Raw genomic sequence first — 21,273 nt, forward strand, 5'->3', positions numbered from 1 at the left:
CCGGCCGATTTTTTTTTTTTTCCGGGGGCGGAGAGGAGAGGAAAGGAGGAACACTGAGGCAGGCGGACAGCTTGTAGTTGACTTAGGTCCGCGCGGGGAGGGGGAAACCTAGGCGGGGGCTGGAAACGGAAGGGCTGCCGGTGCGCCGCAGGCGAGGCCGCCGGCAGGGGGAGGCCGGGCCGCGGGCAGCCACCTCGCGGGCCGCCGGGGTGGCGGGTCGCCCTCCGGGAGAGCGCTGGGTGCCGCGGACCGTGCGAGGCGGGCGGCGGTGGTTATGCAACCCGCAGCCCCCTCGTCCGCCCTCCTCGCCGGCCTGCGTCCCTCCCTCCGCTTGGCCGGCACTCGGATCTCTCTCGGTCTTTCTCTCCCCTGTGTTTCAAACAGGAAGTGCAGGGCTGTCTGTAACGTGCCGCCGGGTCCCAGGATGGAAGAGTGAAGTCGCGCCGGTTCCAGCTCGCGGAGCCCGCCGGAAGCCAGTCCCCGGAGAGGAGAGCGCCCTGAGGGAGCAGGGTGGCCGCCTGGTCCAGGTGCGGGGCTGGGTTGCGAGCCCGCGGGCCGGGCGCTGGGCTGTCACTCAGTCACTCAGCGGATCTGCAGCTCCCGCGCTGCAGCCTCACTCGCCGTGCCTTTTCTAGGTTGCGCCCCCCTGGCTGCTTTCTGTCCAGGAGGATCTCTCCAAACTCCGTGGCTTTGCTACCCGGGTGTGTTGGACCCCGGCGATAAGGCGCGTGGCAGCACGCGGCGCCCACGGGACCTGCCCCGCTTCCTCACCCACCCTAGGCAGGAGCTTTCCAGGCTGGGCTGCTTGTGCCCGGGAGGCTTCCCAGTCCTCAGCTGCCCTCTCCACCCTCGCCTCTCGTCCTCCTGCCGCCTGAAGCAGCGGCTCTTTGTTCTTCACTTTGTTCTCCAGGCCAGGGGTTATCTACAGAAATGGGTGGCTTGGGTGTTATTAAGAGTAATGTGAGTGGGAGGGGTGGGGACCTGGGGGAGAAAGAGGATGAGTTGAGGGTGATTTGTAAGGTGGAAAGGGGAGCAAGAGGCTTGGTGTCCGGGCTAAGAAATCTCACCAGCTCTTCAGCCGGTGAAACAGAGGAGTCCAGGCTCTTTGCTTTACATTTTGGAAGAGCCAGGCTGTCAGGAACTGAGGGAGTTCGTGATGCAGACACACACTGGAAAGGTAGTGACCGGGAATGAGGGGCAGCTAGTTCTGAGATGTTTAGTCTGATGTCTGGCTTGTTAATTCCAGTTGGGGATTCTTAGCCAGCCTCTCTTGCTGAGACAGAGGTACTTTTAAAGGTAGAAGCCTGACATCTTTATTCATTAAATGCCATTTTTCATCAGAGTAAAATTGAGAACGACTTTTCTCAAATTCACTGGGTAGGTTACAGTTTCACATTGCTTGTCTTACTCCATCTCAGAAGTGCATAGGTGGAGAACAAAATGCTAGAGGAAAGGTTGGTTTTATGCGCAGAGTTTTTGCTTCTTCATTTCCCTGGCAGCTCCTCTGCGGACTAAATCAGACGGACTTTTCCCCCAGTGAAAGCCCGGTCTTGTTTCCCCACCTTTATTTGTCTACCTGGTTGAACTCCAGTCTTGTGGAGGGACACTAAAGGAGGTGTGATGGTTGAGAGGAGGTGAGAGGCAGTTTGATGGGAAGATTGTAGCCTCAATTTAAATGTTTGAATGAAGTTAAAGCCAGTAGTATCTTCTGTCTCTTTCTTTTGGAAGAAGGGATCCATACAAATGACTAGAGGGGAGGAAAGTGAGATTCTGCAAAGAAGAGCCTCTTTCTGTAGCAGGGAGGGAAAGTGCAAAATCACAGTACTATGTGCACTTAGCCCCTTCACCTTATTGGGTGGTCAGGCTTTCTCGGGAAGCAGGGTTGGTTGTAGAATTTAAATTTGTGATGTCCTATGCCGACTATATCACTCTAATGCTGATGTTTTTTGTAGTGAAATATTATTTACTACATAATTAATTTTGCTTTGAGAGGAAAATCTTTTGTAGTTACTCAGCCTGGTACATTTGTACTTTCCCCTCCCTCCCTTTCTTTTTCTTATTAGCAGCATGGAGGTAATTTAAATTATAAGATCCCATTATGCCAGTAGCCTTCAGAACTTTAATCTCTTTTAAAATGCAGGTGCTTTGAGCATTGTGATATTATCAGTAATTGGCATCGTGTTAGCATTAAGTAGCCAAGATACACTATGAGCGCTGAGCAATTAATTTTATCTTTTTCTAGATAGATGTGGACTTCTTAAGTTTGAATTTAATTGTGAGAAGCTTGTGTTTATGCCTCTTCTTGCCAAATACATCATGAGATTAAAAGTGAAAACAAGTCATTAAGAGAGACTCTTGAAAGACCTGTACAACCATAGTATTTTGCCTCTATTTTTATACCCAGGTATACTCCTGGCCCTCTGATTCATCAATTCACCTGAGGACTTTCCTCAACATCTGTCATTCTGTTTCAAGATAAAATAGAACAGCCTTTGTGACCTCCCAAACTTGTCCCCTATTTAGGAACAGGATTTATTCCCACCCTAGTGGAATTTGATACTAATTAAATAATAACCCAGGAATCATAATAAATGACCTTTAGATCCTCATTGCGCATTTTCTATATCTCCTGTATAATTTATTACTCTGTTTAACAGTCTGGAATAGGATTCATTTATTCTATTTGATGGAGCGAGGAAACTGAGGCTGATAAAATGTGACTTGTCAGTGGTCATACTAGTAAATGGACGTGCTGGGACTTGAACAAGAGTCTTCTGCTTTATAGTGCTTGGCTCTCTTGTAATCTGGAAAGTGGCCGCTTAAGGAAGAAATGGCAACGCTGATTCAGATGGCCTTTTGCTTTTCTAAAAGAGAGCTGCTAAACACTGACTCCAGATTAACTTCACCTAAATCTCCAAATCTTTTCCCATTCCTCTCTACCCAGAGCTATTAGGGGGTTTTATTGTTGTTGTTTCCATGTTTGAAATTTACACTTCCTCTGTGTTAGTTACTAGATTTAGCTGTGTTTGCATCGTTGTGATTTGTTTTCTGCTGCCAACATTCTAATGGCATATTTTAATTTACACATATTTTATGTCAGGTCTTAGTGAACAGTATCTTTTTGAAAGGTCATATTAGCATATTTTAACTTCTTAGAGTAAAAAACAACATTTCTGGTTTACCCCTAGGACATAGTTTACATCCCAGAAAAGAAATAATAAATTAAAAAATTAATAAATGATGTATATAGCTCTCTTCATACTCCACTACCCTACATACTGTATGACCACTGTACATAGCCCCCCAACTTCCTCACCCCAGTTCAGGATAACTTACTGAAAAGCTTATATTATAAAAGACATGGGCAAATCCATACACACTTTATATATTAAATAGTTTTGTAATACTCCCCAGATGGAAATAAGTTTATTTTTCTTATTTTTGCAACATTTCATGTTGAGGCTCTCTTTAGCTAGGATTTTTATGTTACACCGAGAAGAATATAAATTAAAATTTAGAGTATATTTTCAGTGGGATATGCTGGATAAAATATTTATTTTGTCTTCAACCATTGAAGTATCTGTAGTGATCTATAACTTCCACCTTGTAGAATTGTGTCAAAGCATCAGGAGAAGGGGGAGAAGGTGGGGGAGAGGGAGGGGGGAGGAAAGGGAGATAAACTGAGTGATTTTTTTTTTTTTTTTTTTGCGGTACGCGGGCCTCTCACTGTTGTGGCCTCTCCCGTTGCGGAGCGCAGGCCCCGGACGCGCAGGCCCAGCGGCCACGGCTCACGGGCCCAGCTGCTCCGCGGCACGTGGGATCCTCCCGGACCTGGGACACGAACCCGTGTCCCCTGCATCTGCAGGCGGACTCTCAACCACTGCGCCACCAGGGAAGCCCCTGAGTGATCTTTTCTTCTATAAGTAAGGAATGGAATGATATATGCATATTTTCTTAATACACAATGCACTGCCACTTCTGTCTGTTCTAAACAATTGCAGTGGCTTGTGAACTAAGAATGAAAGGGTAGCTGGCTTTGATGTGAAATGCCAAGGAGAAGTTTATGGCCAAGAGAGGACTAGGAATGGAGATAAACGTGCATTAGGATTTTCAGTTTTTCACAACCCTCTCTCTTTTCCTTCATGTCTGTTATAAAATAAAAACTATCTTCAATTGGAAATTGTGAACTTTAAAGCAGTGGCTCTCAACCCTTACAAAAATCAGGAAACTATACTACTAAAGGATTTCAAAGATTTTGACTTGTTCAGAGTTTTACTTCTCATTTGTGATGATTGGTAATATTTAGTGACAAAGTCACTCTTTAATATTACTTAACTGGATATATATTATAAAGAATCACCACAGCATCTTCCCGTCTTTGTAAAATAGTAGTACATGTATGAGTGGGACAGGGGTTCAGTCTACCGACTTCTGCCAGGATCCTGAAGTCCACAGGTTGGGACTCAGGACTGAAGTAAAACAACTGCTCCAGGCTGCAGATGCAGAAATGGTGATGTACGTTATGTTAGCTGTCAGGTTATAAAGATTCCCAAGTGGAATTTTTCATCTTCGTTGTACATTAAATAGGTAATGTGTAAAGTCCTGACTTTGGATCTGATCCTGTTTCTGGGTTAATTGTTTTCATGGTCAGCTTTGAGGTCCTGTAGTTACTCAGTCACGGATAACTGGAGTTCTTCTAAGAGCATTCCCCGACATTCTGCCTACGGTGCTTCCTTATTATGTTTGTCGAGTCAAGACTCCGACACCAGTCCCAGGGTCACCACTGTCATAACTGCCACCATCTGCAGCCTTATATTCATTTCGCAGAAGCTAAAAGAGCCTTGCCAATCTTAACTTTTACAGTTTTCAATAAGTGTATAGAAGGAGAGAGATTATTTACCCTGTTCTGTAGTGGAAAAAGCTGGCATATAGGTTCATATTGAATCTGTCTCTCTGATTTCCATGCCCATTGCTGAGGTTTTGGTATTCTGTTGAAGGCAGATTAGGCAAGGCACCAAAATCTGTTAGGGTTAGTGCATGATGCTCTTTTTTCTGGTTAAAAAAAAAAAAAAATCACTTTCTATTTATTGAATGCTTTATATGGGTTATCTGTAATCTTCCTGGTGGTGTGCAGCGTGGGTAATATCCCTCTTGTATAGGTAAAGAAACTGAGGCAAGTGGAGATTGTAGTTTATCCAGGTCACATGGACAAGCTGAGGCCTGGCCTCGGATCCAGGTTTGTCAGTCCCCAGGCTCAAACATTTCTGTCATCACATCTGCTTCTTTCTCTGTCCTTAACCTCACCTGTGAAGAGAAACGAGAACATTTTGTTTAGTCTTACCTACCTTTTCAGCAGAGGTTCAGTTAAAATCGTACAGAACATGCCGACTTTAGGAATAGGGACATGAAAGGGTCAACATTTTTATAAGTATTTTTGGCTTCTTTGCAGTGTGTATGCTCTTTTCCCCACCAAGGAATGTATACTTAGAGTCATGAGTGTATTGAATCTGCTGGTAAGAGCTTCTTGAGGCAGTATCGTCCACAAGCAGTATTGCTGGATCTTAGGACATAGCATACTGATTTTACGAGGAACTGCACAGATGTTGTCAGTTTTATAGCTCCACCAATTCTACACGATGGTTTCTTTTCTTATTAACAAATTTCCTGATTTTTGCTATCCGTTAGATGTTCACTGTGGCTCATGGTTGAATTTTGCCTCGTTTTGATTTATAAGTGAGGTTGAGCGTCTCTTCACGTACTTAATTTCCCGTTTCTGTGAATTGGGCCTCTTCCCCTTTTCTTGTAAAAAGTTCCTTGAAAGAATTCATGTGGAGTTCCTTGTATATTCTAGAAGTTAATGCCTTGTTAGCTGTGGATATGGTGGATACTTTCTCCCAGTATGTCACTTGTCTGTTAAGTTTGTGTGTGGTGCCTTTCAGTAACAACAACAACAAAATCTTTAATTTTAATGTAGGTGAACCCACCAGTTTTTAACATTATTGTGGTCTGTGCATTTTGAGTCATTTAAGAAACGCTTCCCTATTCTAGGCTCATATTATAGTCTCTCTTCACTTTCTTAGCTTTATAGGTTTACTCTTGGGTTTTTAAACGATTCGAAGTTTAAGATATGAGGTGTAAATTCATTTTTATTTTTTAAAAACTGTTCATCTTGTGAGCCAGTTTCTTCAACACTATTTACCAAATAATCCACTCTTTCTCCACAGATTTTTGGTGCCACCTCTAGCATATAAGTGTACATTTACGCAGATCTCCTTCTGAGATCTCTGTTTTGTTCAGATGGCTTATTTGTGTGTTCCTGGGTTGTTGATTCACTTTTTTAAGTTACTAGGGCTTTGAAATATGCCTTATCTTACCCGTACACTTACATGACTTGATCTTATTATCATGACTGATATAAATTTAAAAGTTCAAAACTATTTGAGATTATTTTGGGTGGCTGTCTTGCCCTTATTTGTATGTGCTAGCCCTTTACATCTGCAAATGTATTTTCGAGAAATGTGTTTACTCCTTCAGGAATATTATTTATTTATAACGTAACCCTAACATTCCTGACATGACACTTTCTTCTCGATTTTATTATTATTTCTTTTTTTTAGCAATCACGGCTCCCTTTCATCTATGTAGGGCAGTGGGTGTTTCACTTCAAAGTCCTCTCTTCTTCAGTGATCTGCGCGTGCTCATAGAGCTGGGATATGCATTCCTGATATGGCTTTTGAATGAATGTTTTATGAGGTGTGATGCCGTAATATATGGCCGAGTACTCTTGAAAGCCTGTTAATTATAGATGTTTTTTATTGGGAAAACACTGCCAGTTTCAGCTCGGGTTTTCTCCAAGTTTTACTTTGCTTCACTCTGTTCCCAGCTCGGGGGGTATCGTTCTCTCTCCAGTCTCCATTGTATGTCACACCAAATGCTAGGTTGCTTTATTTGATAAGCAGGCATTTACATGTCTTTTTTGTCTGCCGTTCTTAAGGTGCTTTATGGATATAGTAGAGGGACTACTGAAAGGTACTAAGCTTGCATAAAGTCTGATAAAATGATAATGTAGAATGTTCTAGAGTCCAAAACCTGCTTATAAGACCAATGTCCTTGGGCTGTTGGAATTGTTCTCCTATTGTGCTTTAAATAGGAGCTATTCACCTGCATTTAATGACAACAGCCCCAGCCTCTGACCTGACCGACCTCACATCTTCAGGAGACGACTTCATCAGTGTGGACATTTTCCATTTCTCATTCAGGTTCCTCTGTGATCATCTCACCAGCTGTCAGGTCCACGTGTCTTACCAGCTCCTCTCTTCTTCAATTATTCTAATGTAATTGACAGCTATACTACTTCATTCATTCAACAGACATTTGCTGAGTTCCAAACTATTAAATCTTAGTTCCCTTATCTCTCCTCCTATCTGCTGTACACCAGTCATTGTGCTAAATTCTGAAGATACAATGTGAGTATGACACAGTGCCTGACCTTAGAAGATAGACACACAAATCATTAACTGGAACTTAGAATGTGGAACACTTTACAGCAATACCTTGTAATAAATAATAATAGAGAGTGGGGCACAAAGGAGGGAGTGCTTTGTTCTTTCTTGTTTGTGAGGAAAGAATTCATGCCGGAGGTGATTTTAGTGCTAAATATTGGAGGGATAGGATTATTTATCAGGCTGAACAGGAAAAAAAAAAAAAAGGAAGAAGAAACAGCCCAGGTTCAGAGCCCGGTAAGGAGCCCCACGTATGTGGGACTGGAGCAGAGGGGTCGTGGTGCAGAAGCGAGGAGAGCAGGAGGTGCATCTTGGTTCAGATTCTTGGTCCAGTCTTGTCTAGGGTCGTACATTGCTATTTCTGGAAGTGTCGACTTTTTCCTGGCAGCATTGCGGAATCATCAAAGGTGAAATAAATGCTTAAGTCACTGTCTTAAGGTATGTGAAAAGAAAGCAGGGAGAAGCCCAGTGGCTGTTGAAATAATCGAGGTAGACATAATGAGGACCAGACCTAAGGTGATGATGGCGGGAAAGGAGAGGAGAGGATGGATTAGAGAATCACTTAGGAGAAAGAATTGTTTGCTGATTTGGTGGAAAGTGGGAGGGGAGTAAGAGGGAAGAAGAAGAAAGGTGACTCTTGATGTTTCTCGTTGGGAAGATTCACTGTCTGAGGGTGTCATTCATCGGGATGGAAAACAGCAGAGGAGCAAGTTTAGAGAGACAATAGTGAGTTCAGTTTGAAGTAAAGTTGGGGTGCCTGTGGGCACTCAGCTGATCTTGAGAGACCCAGACCCCAGGAGAGAAGTCAGGGTTGGAGACCTGTATTGTGGAGGGACTGGAACTGGTGGTTCCAGCCATGCAGATAGTTGAAATTCCCAGGGATGGCCCAAGGACCGACGACAACAGACAGAAGAAGGGGAGAGAGAAAGAGGACCAGGGAAATCCACAAATACAGATGATAATATTAAGCACCAGGGATTTGGGTGTTGTTTCCGTATATTATGTCAGAGAATTTTTACAATACCCCCTGAAATAATTATTGTTATTGTCCTTTACAGATAAACTATCTAAAGCTCAGGTAAGCAACTTGCCAAATCGCCCGGGTGTTACATAGGGAAAACTGTCAGGTGTGTCCAAGGCCACAGGAAGTTCAGGTAAAGATTAAAAATGGGAGATGAATTTGGTGATTAGGTATTTAGTTGGTAGAGTGTTCTGAAGTCTAAATCTAGGTTGTCATGGATGAATAGAATAGGAGTTGAGAAGCAGGGGCACTAAGTGGAGTGCGCGTGTGTGTGTGTGTACACATTTGTCCATGGAGGAATATTTTTTGTGTATCATGGTAACTAGAGCTTATATTTTAGTTGAGAGTAGTGGAGGGGAAGTGACTGAAGGTAGAAGAGAGAATAACTAAGGGAGTAAGTTTCCAGAAAAGATAGGGTGGCCAGGGTCTGGAGTGCAGGCTTGTCTCGGGAAGGAAATAGGGACGTTCATTCCTTTGAGACAGGAGAGGAGGAGGGAAAGACACTTGCGACTGTGGATGAGTACGCAAGTGGAGGCTGCGAGGAAGTTGAGAAGGTTCCTTCCTGATGGCTTGGGTTTTCTCCATGAGGTAGGAGCAAATGAATTCTGCTGAGAGCGAGGGGACCTTGAGAAGACAGTCGAAAGTGAGTTCACAGTTAACTTGGGTAAAGGAGCTCACTGATTTAGGATAAGTAATAGTCCTGTATCATTGAGGGCCCAGCTGGGCTTTTGTCAGTGAGGATTAGATGCTGGTGGTGGTGTTTTTTTTGTTTGTATGTTTTTCTGGTTGATAGAGGAAGATGAATACCATGAATGACCTTTTTTTTTTTTTTTTTACATCTTTATTGGAGTATAATTGGTTTACGATGGTGTGTTAGTTTCTGCTTTCTAACAAAGTGAATCAGTTATACATATACATATGTTCCCATATCTCTTCCCTCTTGCGACTCCCTCCCTCCCACCCTCGCTATCCCACCCCTCTAGGTGGTCACAAAGCACCGAGCTGATCTCCCTGTGCTATGTGGCTGCTTCCCACTAGCTATCTATTTTAGTTTGGTAGTATATATATGTCCATGCCACTCTCTCCCTTTGTCACAGCTTACCCTTCCCCCTCCCCATATCCTCAAGTCCATTTTCTGGTAGGGCTGTGTCTTTATTCCCGTCTTACCCCTAGGTTCTTCAGGACATTTTTTTTCCCTTAAATTCCATATATATGTGGTAGCATACGGTATTTGTCTTTCTCTTTCTGACTTACTTCACTCTGTATGACAGACTCTAGGTCCATCCACCTCATTACAAATAGCTCAGTTTCATTTCTTTTTATGGCTGAGTAATATTCCATTGTATATATGTGCCACATCTTCTTTATCCATTCATCCGATGATGGGCACTTAGGTTGTTTCCATCTCCGGGCTATTGTAAATAGAGCTGCAATGAACATTTCGGTACATGACTCTTTTTGAATTTTGGTTTTCTCAGGGTATATGCCCAGTAGTGGGATTGCTGGGTCATATGGTAGTTCTATTTGTAGTTTTTTAAGGAACCTCCATACTGTTCTCCATAGTGGCTGTACCAATTTACATTCCCACCAGCAGTGCAAGAGTGTTCCCTTTTCTCCACACCCTCTCCACCATTTGTTGTTTCTAGATCTTTTGATGATGGCCATTCTGACTGGTATGAGATGATATCTCATTGTAGTTTTGATTTGCATTTCTCTAATGATTAATGATGTTGAGCATTCTTTCATGTGTTTGTTGGCAGACTGTATATCTTCTTTGGAGAAATGTCTATTTAGGTCTTCTGCCCATTTTTGGATTGGGTTGTTTGGTTTTTTGTTATTGAGCTGCATGAGCTGCCTATAAATTTTGGAAATTAATCCTTTGTCAGTTGCTTCATTTGCAAATTTTTCTCCCATTCTGAGGGTTGTCTTTTTGTCTTGTTTATGGTTTCCTTTGCTGTGCAAAAGCTTTGAAGTTTCATTAGGTCCCATTTGTTTATTTTTGTTTTTATTTCCATTTCTCTAGGAGGTGGGTCAAAGAAGATCTTGCTGTGATTTATGTCATAGAGTATTCTGCCTATGTTTTCCTCTAAGAGTTTGATAGTTTCTGGCCTTACATTTAGGTCTTTAATCCATTTTGAGTTTATTTTTGCGTATGGTGTTAGGGAGTGTTCTAATCTCATACTTTTACATGTACCTGTCCAGTTTTCCCAGCACCACTTATTGAAGAGGCTGTTCTTTCTCCACTGTACATTCCTGCCTCCTTTATCAAAGATAAGGTGACCATATGTGTGTGTTTATCTCTGGGCTTTCTATCCTGTTCCATTGATCTATCTTTCTGTTTTTGTGCCAGTACCATACTGTCTTGATTACTGTAGCTTTGTAGTATAGTCTGAAGTCAGGGAGCCTGATTCCTCCAGCTCCGTTTTTCGTTCTCAAGATTGCTTTGGCTATTCGGGGTCTTTTGTGTTTCCATACAAATTGTGAAAGTTTTTGTTCTAGTTCTGTGAAAAATGCCAGTGGTAGTTTGATAGGGATTGCATTGAATCTGTAGATTGCTGTGGGTAGTAGAGTCATTTTCACAATGTTGATTCTTCCAATCCAAGAACATGGTATATCTCTCCATCTATTTGTATCATCTTTAATTTCTTTCATCAGTGTCTTATAATTTTCTGCATACAGGTCTTTTGTCTCCTTAGGTAGGTTTATTCCTAGATATTTTATTCTTTTTGCTGCAATGGTAAATGGGAGTGTTTTCTCGATTTCACTTTCGGATTTTTCATCATTAGTGTATAGGAATGCCAGAGATGTCTGTGCATTAATTTTGTATCCTGCTACTTTACCAAATTCATTGATTAGCTCTAGTAGTTTTCTGGTAGCATCTTTAGGGTTCTCTATGTAGAGAATCATGTCATCTGCAAACAGTGACAGCTTTACTTCTTCTTTTCCAATTTGGATTCCTTTTATTTCCTTTTCTTCTCTAATTGCTGTGGCTAAAACTTCCAAAACTATGTTGAATAAGAGTGGTGAGAGTGGGCAACCTTGTCTTGTTCCTGATCTTAGTGGAAATGCTTTCAGTTTTTCACCATTGAGGATGATGTTGGCTGTGGGTTTGTCACATATGGCATTTATTATGTTGAGGAAAGTTCCCTCTATGCCTACTTTCTGCAGGGTTTTTATCATAAATGGGTGTTGAATTTTGTCGAAAGCTTTCTCTGCATCTATTGAGGTAACCATATGGGTCTTCTCCTTCAATTTGTTAATATGTTGTATCACATTGATTGATTTGCGTATATTGAGGAATCCTTGCATTCCTGGAATAAGCCCCACTTGATCATGGTGTATGATCCTCTTAATGTGCTGTTGGATTCTGTTTGCTAGTATTTTGTTGAGGATTTTTGTATCTATGTTCATCAGTGATATTGGGCTGTAGTTTTCTTTCTTTGTGACATCCTTGTCTGGTTTTGATATCAGGGTGATGGTGGCCTCGTAGAATGATTTTGGAAGTGTTCCTCCCTCTACTATATTTTGGAAGAGTTTGAGAAGGATAGGTGTTTGCTCTTCTCTAAATGTTTGATAGAATTCTCCTGTGAAGCCATCTGGTCCTGGGCTTTCGTTTGTTGGAAGATTTTTAATCACAGTTTCAATTTCAGTGCTTGTGATTGGTCTGTTCATATTTTCTCTTTCTTCCTGGTTCAGTCTTGGCAGGTTGTGCATTTCTAAGAATTTGCCCATTTCTTCCAGGTTGTCCATTTTATTGGCATAGAGTTGCTTGTAATAATCTCTCATGATCTTTTGTATTTCTGCAGTGTCAGTTGTTACCTCTCCTTTTTCATTTCTATTCTATTGATTTGAGTCTTCTCCCTTTTTTTCTTGATGAGTCTGGCTAATGGTTTATCAATTTTGTTTATCTTCTCAAAGAACCAGTTTTTAGTTTTATTGATCGTTGCTATTGTTTCCTTCATTTCTTTTTCATTTATTTCTTCTGATTTTTATGATTTTTTTCCTTCTGCTAACTTTGGGGGTATTTGTTCTTCTTTCTCTAATTGCTTTAGGTGCAAGGTTAGGTTGTTTATTCGAGATGTTTCCTGTTTCTTAAGGTACGATTGTATTGCTATAAACTTCCCTCTTAGAACTGCTTTTGCTGCATCCCATAGGTTTTGGGTCATCGTGTCTCCATTGTCATTTGTTTCTAGGTATTTTTTAATTTCCTCTTTGATTTCTTCAGTGATCACTTCGTTATTAAGTAGTGTATTGTTTAGCCTCCATGTGTTTGTATTTTACAGATCTTTTCCTGTAATTGATATCTAGTCTCATAGCGTTGTGGTCGGAAAAGATACTTGATACAATTTCAGTTTTCTTAAATTTACCAAGGCTTGATTTGTGACCCAAGATATGATCTATCCTGGAGAATGTTCCATGAGCACTTGAGAAAAATGTGTATTCTGTTGTCTTTGGATGGAATGTCCTATAAATATCCAGTCCATCTTGTTTAATGTATCATTTAAAGCTTCTGTTTCCTTATTTATCTTCATTTTGGATGATCTGTCCATTGGTGAAAGTGGGGGGTTAAAGTCCCCTACTATGAATGTGTTACTGTTGATTTCCCCTTTTATGGCTGTTAGTGTTTCCTTATGTATTGAGGTTCTCCTATGTTGGGTACATAAATATTTACAATTGTTATATTTTCTTCTTGGATTGATCTGTTGATCATTATGTAGTGTCCTTCTTTGTCTCTTCTAATAGTCTTTATTTTAAAGTCTATTTTGTCTGATATGAGAATTGCTACTCCAGCTTTCTTCTGATTTCCATTTGCATGGAATATCTTTTTCCATCCCCTTACTTTCAGGTTTTATGTGTCTCTAGGTTGAAGTGGGTCTCTTGTAGACAGCATATATATGGGTCTTGTTTTTGTATCCATTCAGCCAATCTGTGTCTTTTGGTGGGAGCATTTAATCCATTTACATTTAAGGTAATTATCGATATGTATATTCCTATTCCCATTTTCTTAATTGTTTTGGGTTTGTTATTGTAGGTCTTTTCCTTCTCTTGTGTTTCTTGCCTAGAGAAGTTCCTTTAGCATTTGTTGTAAAGCTGGTTTGGTGGTGCTGTACTCTCTCAGCTTTTGCTTGTCTGTAATGGTTTTAGTTTCTCCATCAAATCTGAATGAGATCCTTGCTGGGTAGAGTAATTTTGGTTGCAAGTTTTTCTCCTTCATCAGTTTAATATGTCCTGCCACTCCCTTCTGGCTTGCAGAGTTTCTGCTGAAAGATCAGCTGGTAACCTTATGGGGATTCCCTTGTGTGTTATTTGCTGTTTTTCCCTTGATGCTTTTAATATGTTTTCTTTGTATTTAATTTTTGACAGTTTGATTAATATGTGTCTTGGTGTATTTCTCCTTCGATTTATCCTGTATGGGACTCTCTGTGCTTCCTGGACTTGATTAACTATTTCCTTTCCCGTATTAGGGAAGTTTTCAACTATAATCTCTTCAAATATTTTCTCAGTCCCTTTCTTTTTCTCTTCTTCTTCTGGAACTCCTATAATTCGAATGTTGGTGCGTTTAATGTTGTCCCAGAGGTCTCTGAGACTGTCCTCAGTTCTTTTCATTCTTTTTTCTTTATTCTGCTCTGCAGTAGTTATTTCCACTATTTTATCTTCCAGGTCACTTATCCATTCTTCTGCCTCAGTTATTCTGCTATTGATCCCTTCTAGAGTAGTTTTAATTTCATTTATTGTGTTGTTCATCATTGCTTGTTTCATCTTTAGTTCTTCTAGGTCCTTATTAAATGTTTCTTGCATTTTGTCTATTCTATTTCCAAGATTTTGGATCATCTTTACTATCAGTGTTCTGAATTCTTTTTCAGGTAGACTGCCTATTTCCTCTTCATTTGTTAGGTCTGGTGGGTTTTTATCTTGCTCCTTCATCTGCTGTGTGTTTTTCTGTCTTCTCATTTTACTTATCTTACTGTGTTTGGGGTCTCCTTTTTGCAGGCTGCAGGTTCGTAGTTCCCATTGTTTTTTGTGTGTCCCCAGTGGCTAAAGTTGTTCCAGTGTGTTGTGTAGGCTTCCTGGTGGAGGGGACTAGTGCCCGTGTTCTGGTGGTGAGGGTGGATCTTGTCTTTCTGGTGGGCAGGTCCACGTCTGGTGGTGTGTTTTGGGGTGTCTGTGGACTTATTATGACTTTAGGCAGCCTCTCTGCTAATGGGTGCGGTTGTGTTCGTGTCTTGCTAGTTGTTTGGCATGGGGTGTCCAGCAATGTAGCTTCCTGGTCGTTGAGTGAAGCTGGGTGCTGGTGTTGAGAGGGAGATCTCTGGGAGATTTTCGTTGTTTGGTGTTATGTGGAGCTGGGAGGTCTCTTGTGGACCAGTGTCCTGAAGTTGGCTCTCCCACCTCAGAGGCACAGCACTGACTCCTGGCTGGATCACCAAGAGCCTTCCATCCACACGGCTCAGAATAAAAGGTAGAAAAAGGAGAAAGAAAGAAAGGAATAAAGGAAGGTAGGAAGGAAGGAAGGAAAGAAAAAGAGAGAAGATAAAATAAAGTTATTAAAATAAAAATTATTAGGAAAAAAGTTTTTTTTTAACAAAGCAAAAAAAACAGGACAGATAGAACCCTGTGGCAAATGGTGGAAGCAAAGCTATACAGACAAAATCTCACACAGAAGCATACACATACACACTCACAAAAAGAGGAAAAGGGGAGAAAATCATAACTCTTGCTCTCAAAATCCACCTCCTCAATTTGGAATGATTCGTTGTCTATTCATGTATTCCACGGATACAGGGTAAATCAGATTGATTGTGGAGCTTTAATCCGCTGCTTCTGAGGCTGCTGGGAGAGATTTCCCTTTCTCCGGTTCAATGATTCCAGCCCACCGTCCGCACGACTGTCGCGGCTTCAGCCGCCGGGGCCCCTCCAGAGCCGGCAGCCTCAGTGCGGCCGCCCTCCTCTCGGGCTCCGGGGCAGTTCCGTGACAGCGGAGGGAAGAGACCCCGAGCCGGGAGTACCAGCTCTGCCCATGAATGACCTTTTAAACTAAAACACACAGCCCTTGCCTGAAATGTTAAGTTTAGATGGTGATTTAAGGAAGCTTCAGGATGTTGGGTCCGGGGCAGGGTGTGGAGGGAAATAAGATAGAGGGAACAAAAATTGAACTTAGGGACCTGTGTTCTAGTCTTAGTTCTTCCAGTAACAGAGAATGGGTTTAGGGAAGTCAGCTAATCTCTCTGAGCCTCAGTTTCCTCATCTTTCACTGGAGGAAGTTACTCTTCATGTCCCCCAAGTCTCTTGTAACTCTTAGGACTTCTGTGAGACTTGTACGTCATTGGACAAAAATGAATGGACAAAAGAATAAGAGTAGTTAGATTCCTGTCGTTTATCATTCATGAGTCCTGATAACAGCTCTAACGCCAGTGGGTATTGACAATGTGAGACTAGGACAGCCGTCAGGTGACCGTGTCCAGGTCTCTGCCACTGGGCTGCACCTGGCCATGGGAGAGAGGTAGCAAGTCAGGAAAGGGGGAACAGAGCATGGGGCTATAATGGGAGTTTGGCAAGGGGCAGACAGGGTGGGTTTACTGTGTGCCACGGCTCCCTGAGACATCATTTCGTAAGGGTGGTCATAGTCTTTGCGTTCATCATCTACATTGTTTCTTTCCCTATACGACTGCATTTTATTTTCACTGGGTTTATTTCTCCCTCTTAGTTAAAAGTGTGCCATGTGGGAGAGAATTCAACAGTTGAAGAAGGTTAAGCGTTATTTGTAGCATCTTACCGTAAATGTCCTTTCTCCTTCCCATCTCCTTCATTACACCTTGCTTTTCTTTGCCCGTAGAGAAATCAGAAACAGTTTGAAGCATTTCATCACTCTTCTCAGTTAGCTATGTTCTTCCCCTGGAAAGTTGATTCTTCAAAGCCATTAACTGTTTCTGTCTCCTGTTAAGAGCAGGGATGGCATCTTAAAGCCCAGGAGGGTGTGTGACCCTAGCATTAAAGGGGAATCCAGATCTGGTGAGTGACTCAGAGATTACTGTAGTGGTTTAACACGCCTAAGCAGGTGATAGGACACTCTTTTTAAAATTAAACCTTTAATATTTCTCTATGCTGTTACATATTTGAGAGAAACTTGGGCATTTCCTTTTGTCTTCATTAAGCTATTGCACAACTTAATGCTTGGAAAATTCTTCACAGGAAGAAACAGGGTGTAACAGTTCGTGTGAGACATTTTTTGAAAATTCGCCTTTTTAGCTAGCTTAAGTCTGAGAATATTCTCTCCACCCCCCTGCTCTAATTTCTTTCAGAAAGTGTTAATATCTCCACATAACTAAATATTCTTCAAAGTGAGACATACTTAAAAAATTAAAACCATTTAAACACAAAAATAAAGCGTAGTCTATAAATGTGTTCTTCCATTTCCTGAGAAACAACAGGAAGGATTTGCTTTCTCAAAATAAACTAAGTAGCCTGACTGTGAACTCAGAGTAGTAGAGATCAAAGATTCCAGCATCATCACACAATGGGAAATTTGCAGTCTTTTTTTCTAACCTCGGAAAATCAAGTCTAATACTTTTTTTTTTGAAACACAAGGAACCAGGATGTGTATATGCAATTTAGAAACATACCTTTGACATATGTGAAATTGTGTAACCTAAATATGTCTAGGAGAGTCTATTTCCAAGATGTGTTTGATCAGTATGGACATGTTAGACATGCAACCATGGAAAGTGTCCTTCGGCATTAAACTTAGAATGGAGAAAAACCAACTGAGTTTCTATATATCCATATAGCGTCTAAACTTGAACTTGCTAGGTTAGTGAATTATTTCATAGCTTGGCTAGTAAGAAAAGTTTAGCAGCTCATGCTGACCATGGAACTACACTGAAGAAGGAATCTGCTATGATAATCATAATAATAATAGTATATGAATTCCCAGGCAGGAATAGGGGCATTTGTTATTTCTCTACTTCCAGAAACGAGGAGTGGGAGCCCATTTTAAAGAAAGGCAATCAGTTGTGTTATGGTTGCCAGATTTTTGTTTCTCTACTTCCAGAAATGAGGAGTGGGAGCCCATTTTAAAGAAAGGCAATCAGTTGTGTTATGGTTGCCAGATTTTTGTTTCTGAGCTATCAGAAAGATTAGGGAGAAAATACGTGTTATTCATCTGTCATTAATTTGTAGGCTCAAAGAATATACAATTTGATATTTCTTAAATATAACATAGGTCAACATTTTGAAATGTTTAACAGTGTTTATATGTATTGGGGAAATTATGTTTACATTGAGAACTTTATAGACTTTCTCAATAGACTAGTTTTTTTTCTTTGTCTTTCAAGAAAAGATAGAAAAACATCTCAAAGTAGTAGACAGCCCATGATCTCAGTTTCTTTCTCAGTCTCTTTATTTTTAACCTAAGTCTTTTATATTTACAGTGGGTCTCTTTTAGATAACAAATACGGGGTCTTTTTTAAATCTTCTCTGACAATCTGTGTCTTTTAATTGGTGTATTTAAATGATTCACATTTGATAATTGATATAGTTGGGTTAATACCTACAATGTTTGTCCAACTGTTTTCTATTTGTTGCATTTGTTCTTTGTTTCTTTTTTCCCCTTCTTTTTCTGCCTTCGGTGGTTTTAAGTGCACATTTTATATGGTTCTATTTTGTCTCCTCTCTTAGCATTTATTTCCTTTACAGAATTTTTTAATCCTGGCCCTGGAGGTCACAATTGATCTCTCACTTTCTTAAACAGCAACAACAACAAAAACAAAACATCTGTGTGTGTATGCATAGAAAAAAATTTGGAACAATATATACCAAGACATTAAGAGTAGTTTTATGTCTGAGTGTTAGGATTGTAGATGATTTTTACTTTTTTTTTAATAGTTTTATGTATTATCTGATTTTTTAAAATAACAAACAAGTATTGCTTTTATAATCAGAAACAACAAGGCTCTTTTCATTTTGAAGAAAAGGAAAAGGCAAATCAGAGCAGAACAAGCTGAAAATCTCCCATGGTTCTGAAATTTATACCCTTTCTCTGATTCTAGCTTGAGGTAAGCATATTGTCCCACTACACCAGCACTCCACAGGTAGGAAATAGGAAGGGGCTTCGCTGCTTCTCACCTTGCCCTGGGAAGATTGTCAATTCTTGTCCTCTACCATCTGTGCCTGTACAATGAGAATGAACCTTCTGAATGACTTAGCATCAATTCACCCTGTGGTTTGACATAAAAAAGTTTTCCATCTAATACAGAGTAGACCAAAACCCTCTATTTCTGCATAATTAAGTTTTCCTCTACATGGAATGTCTCTATGCCTCTTAACCGTCTTTCAAAAAATAATAAGCAGAATAAGAACACTCGAAAACTAGTTTAAAGTATAGCTTTCCATGTAAAACTTGTAATAGTTCTTATGGTTTGCTAGTATGAAACCCGTTCTCTTTTTGGGCAGGGTGGGGAGGGGAGTGTTTAGGGCTGGTACCTATGGTAATAGGTGAAGATATTGTAACTAGTGTGAGGCTGTTGTTCTGTCTGGATTTGGGGAAATTCAGTCCCCCTTGTGAAGTTTTAGAGAAAATTATCACTCCTGTTCTTGCATTGTTAATTATATCCTCTGAATTTACTTGTGCATGTAAACCAAACCCAGTTAAGGTTTAGGAAAGTTGCATGGCTCAGTGCAAACAGATGAAATGTAGATTTTTTTAAAAAATGGTTTTTAGTACCAAGTCACCTGCTGGGTGTTTTCAAGAAAGTCATAAATTTTGTAAATACTGCAGTTTGTTAGCCTGTATAATTGGGACTATTATCTTTTGCTGCCTAACTGCTGCATTCAAGTAAACAAAAGACAAGTGAAGCTTTTTGTGTCTTCTGAAAGAAGAGAGTCTAAAAAAAGCAAACTCTTTTTTCTCTGCTTCCAAGTGAAAACCTATATAGTTCTCCATTTTAATGTATCTTATTATACGTGTCAGGAAATTTTATTTAAGTTTAGAAATGAAGTAGCAGTCATATTCTGTTTAAAGCTAATAGAATTATACATTTTGATATATACAAAAAAATTAGAAAAGTTATGAAATAAGTGTAAAAAAGAATTCATTCACAATATATTTATTATTGCAACTATGTTAAAATAGATACAAATTTTGAAGGGAATGCAAAAATATAAATATTGCTATTTAAGGAATTATAAGTAAAATTTAACAAGCTTTCTTGATAATATTCTGGTGTTAGATATTTTACAAGAAGTAGAGGTCAGAAATCAAGTCTCTGGGATGCTTACTAAGATAAGTTGGAAAAGGTATTGAATTTTTATATTTGCATTATAAACCATATTAGTAGACTGTTCAGTAGATGTGGGGAGTAAGGTAAGTAATCTGTTTTTTTAAACTCATTTCTGAATGAGAGACTTGATACATGGAGATATTAGTGGAGAAACAATGATGAAAAGTCCAGGGCTTGTTACTACGTTAGTGCATTTATTTAAGCATTATCTCTGTTGGCTTGGTGCCTTTGACCTGCTGCTGCTGGTCCTTTTACTCTGGTTTTAGCTTGTCAAAGTCTACATTGTAACCTGCTCTCTGCCTTTTTGTTCCTCAGCTGTGAAAATTACTTAAGTGAGAAATGGTCTGGGGGTGAGAATTGTGAATGGAAGAAAGAAATAATCCTCTCATTATTTAAATACAGGGAAGGAGGATTATCTGCAGCCCTGAGCTTTCACCCCAAAAGAGCTGATAGTATAATAGGTCATCTTTGCTTTTATAAATGTAAACCATATGCTTTAATGACTACTCTTAGGAAAAAGTCAAGAGGCACTAATTTTGAGCTACCTTTTCATCCTTTTATTTCATGATGATTCCTCTATGTGTTTCCTTAATCATTTGCTCTTTGAAAGAAGTATGAGCTTGTGATCAGTCCCGCCACAAAGACCCAGTATGAGATCTAGATATTAGAACAGTGCATTGACAAAGAGGCCAACTCCAATTTTATGCTTTCAGGAAGTGGTTGTAAACAGTGAAGTGAAAATTTAAAAATTGCAGAAATGATTTTGGCAGTAACCTATAAAAATACTGAGCGTTAAAATAATCCTTATGTAATTGCCAAATTGATACACATTTTATAAATACATATAATGAATAAAACATAATATATGAAGTATTTTATGTATTTGCTAAAATAAAGTTCCCTGCCCTTTTTTTTAGTGTTTAATTCTAGATGAGTAATTCTTATGTTTCAGGAGGCAGTAACACTTAGACCGAAAAGCAACATTTTTACAACAGTTTTAAAATACACTTTACCAAGTAGTATTCCCACTTTGTGGATGGAACCTAAAAGCCAAGCAGTAAGTTTAAGTAGTAGGTCACACATTAGATGAGCTGTTCATTCCTACGTAAGCTTTCATCAGAGCTGGGAAAAAAAGCTTACAAATGTCCTACTTAAGGCAGGCTTTTTTTTTTTTTTTTTGCGGTACGCGGGCCTCTCACCGCTGTGGCCTCTCCCGCTGCGGAACACAGGCTCCGGACGCGCAGGCCCAGCAGCCATGGCTCACGGGCCCAGCCGCTCCGCAGCACGCGGGATCCTCCCGGACCGGGGCGCGAACCCGCCTCCCCTGCATTGGCAGGCGGACTCTCAACCACTGTGCCGCCAGGGAAGCCCTAAGGCAGGCTTTTATCTGAACCATTCCAAGATTAAGGGAGTGTACATTTTCAGCTTTTCTAGAAGAAATAACCTCTGTACTGTGATCTCTTTCAGACTAATC

The 21,273-nt window shown here is 40.4% G+C and overlaps 1 protein-coding gene across 7 annotated transcripts in view; it reads left to right on the forward strand.

Annotated features, from left to right (window-relative positions):
- LRRC8D (leucine rich repeat containing 8 VRAC subunit D) overlaps positions 1-21,273 on the forward strand; it is a 113,877-nt gene that overhangs the window by 20,721 nt on the left and 71,883 nt on the right. For 5 of the 7 annotated variants that reach the window (XM_060025266.1, XM_060025275.2, XM_060025307.1 and 2 more), the window contains exon 2: positions 385-527. The exons of the other annotated variants lie outside the window; for them this stretch is intronic. The gene's annotated coding sequence lies outside the window, so the exon portion shown is untranslated. The remainder of the gene's footprint in view (positions 1-384; positions 528-21,273) is intronic. 7 annotated transcript variants of the gene reach the window in all.

The sequence above is a fragment of the Delphinus delphis genome, chromosome 1 (assembly GCF_949987515.2).
Source record: "Delphinus delphis chromosome 1, mDelDel1.2, whole genome shotgun sequence".
NCBI lineage: Eukaryota > Metazoa > Chordata > Mammalia > Artiodactyla > Delphinidae > Delphinus > Delphinus delphis.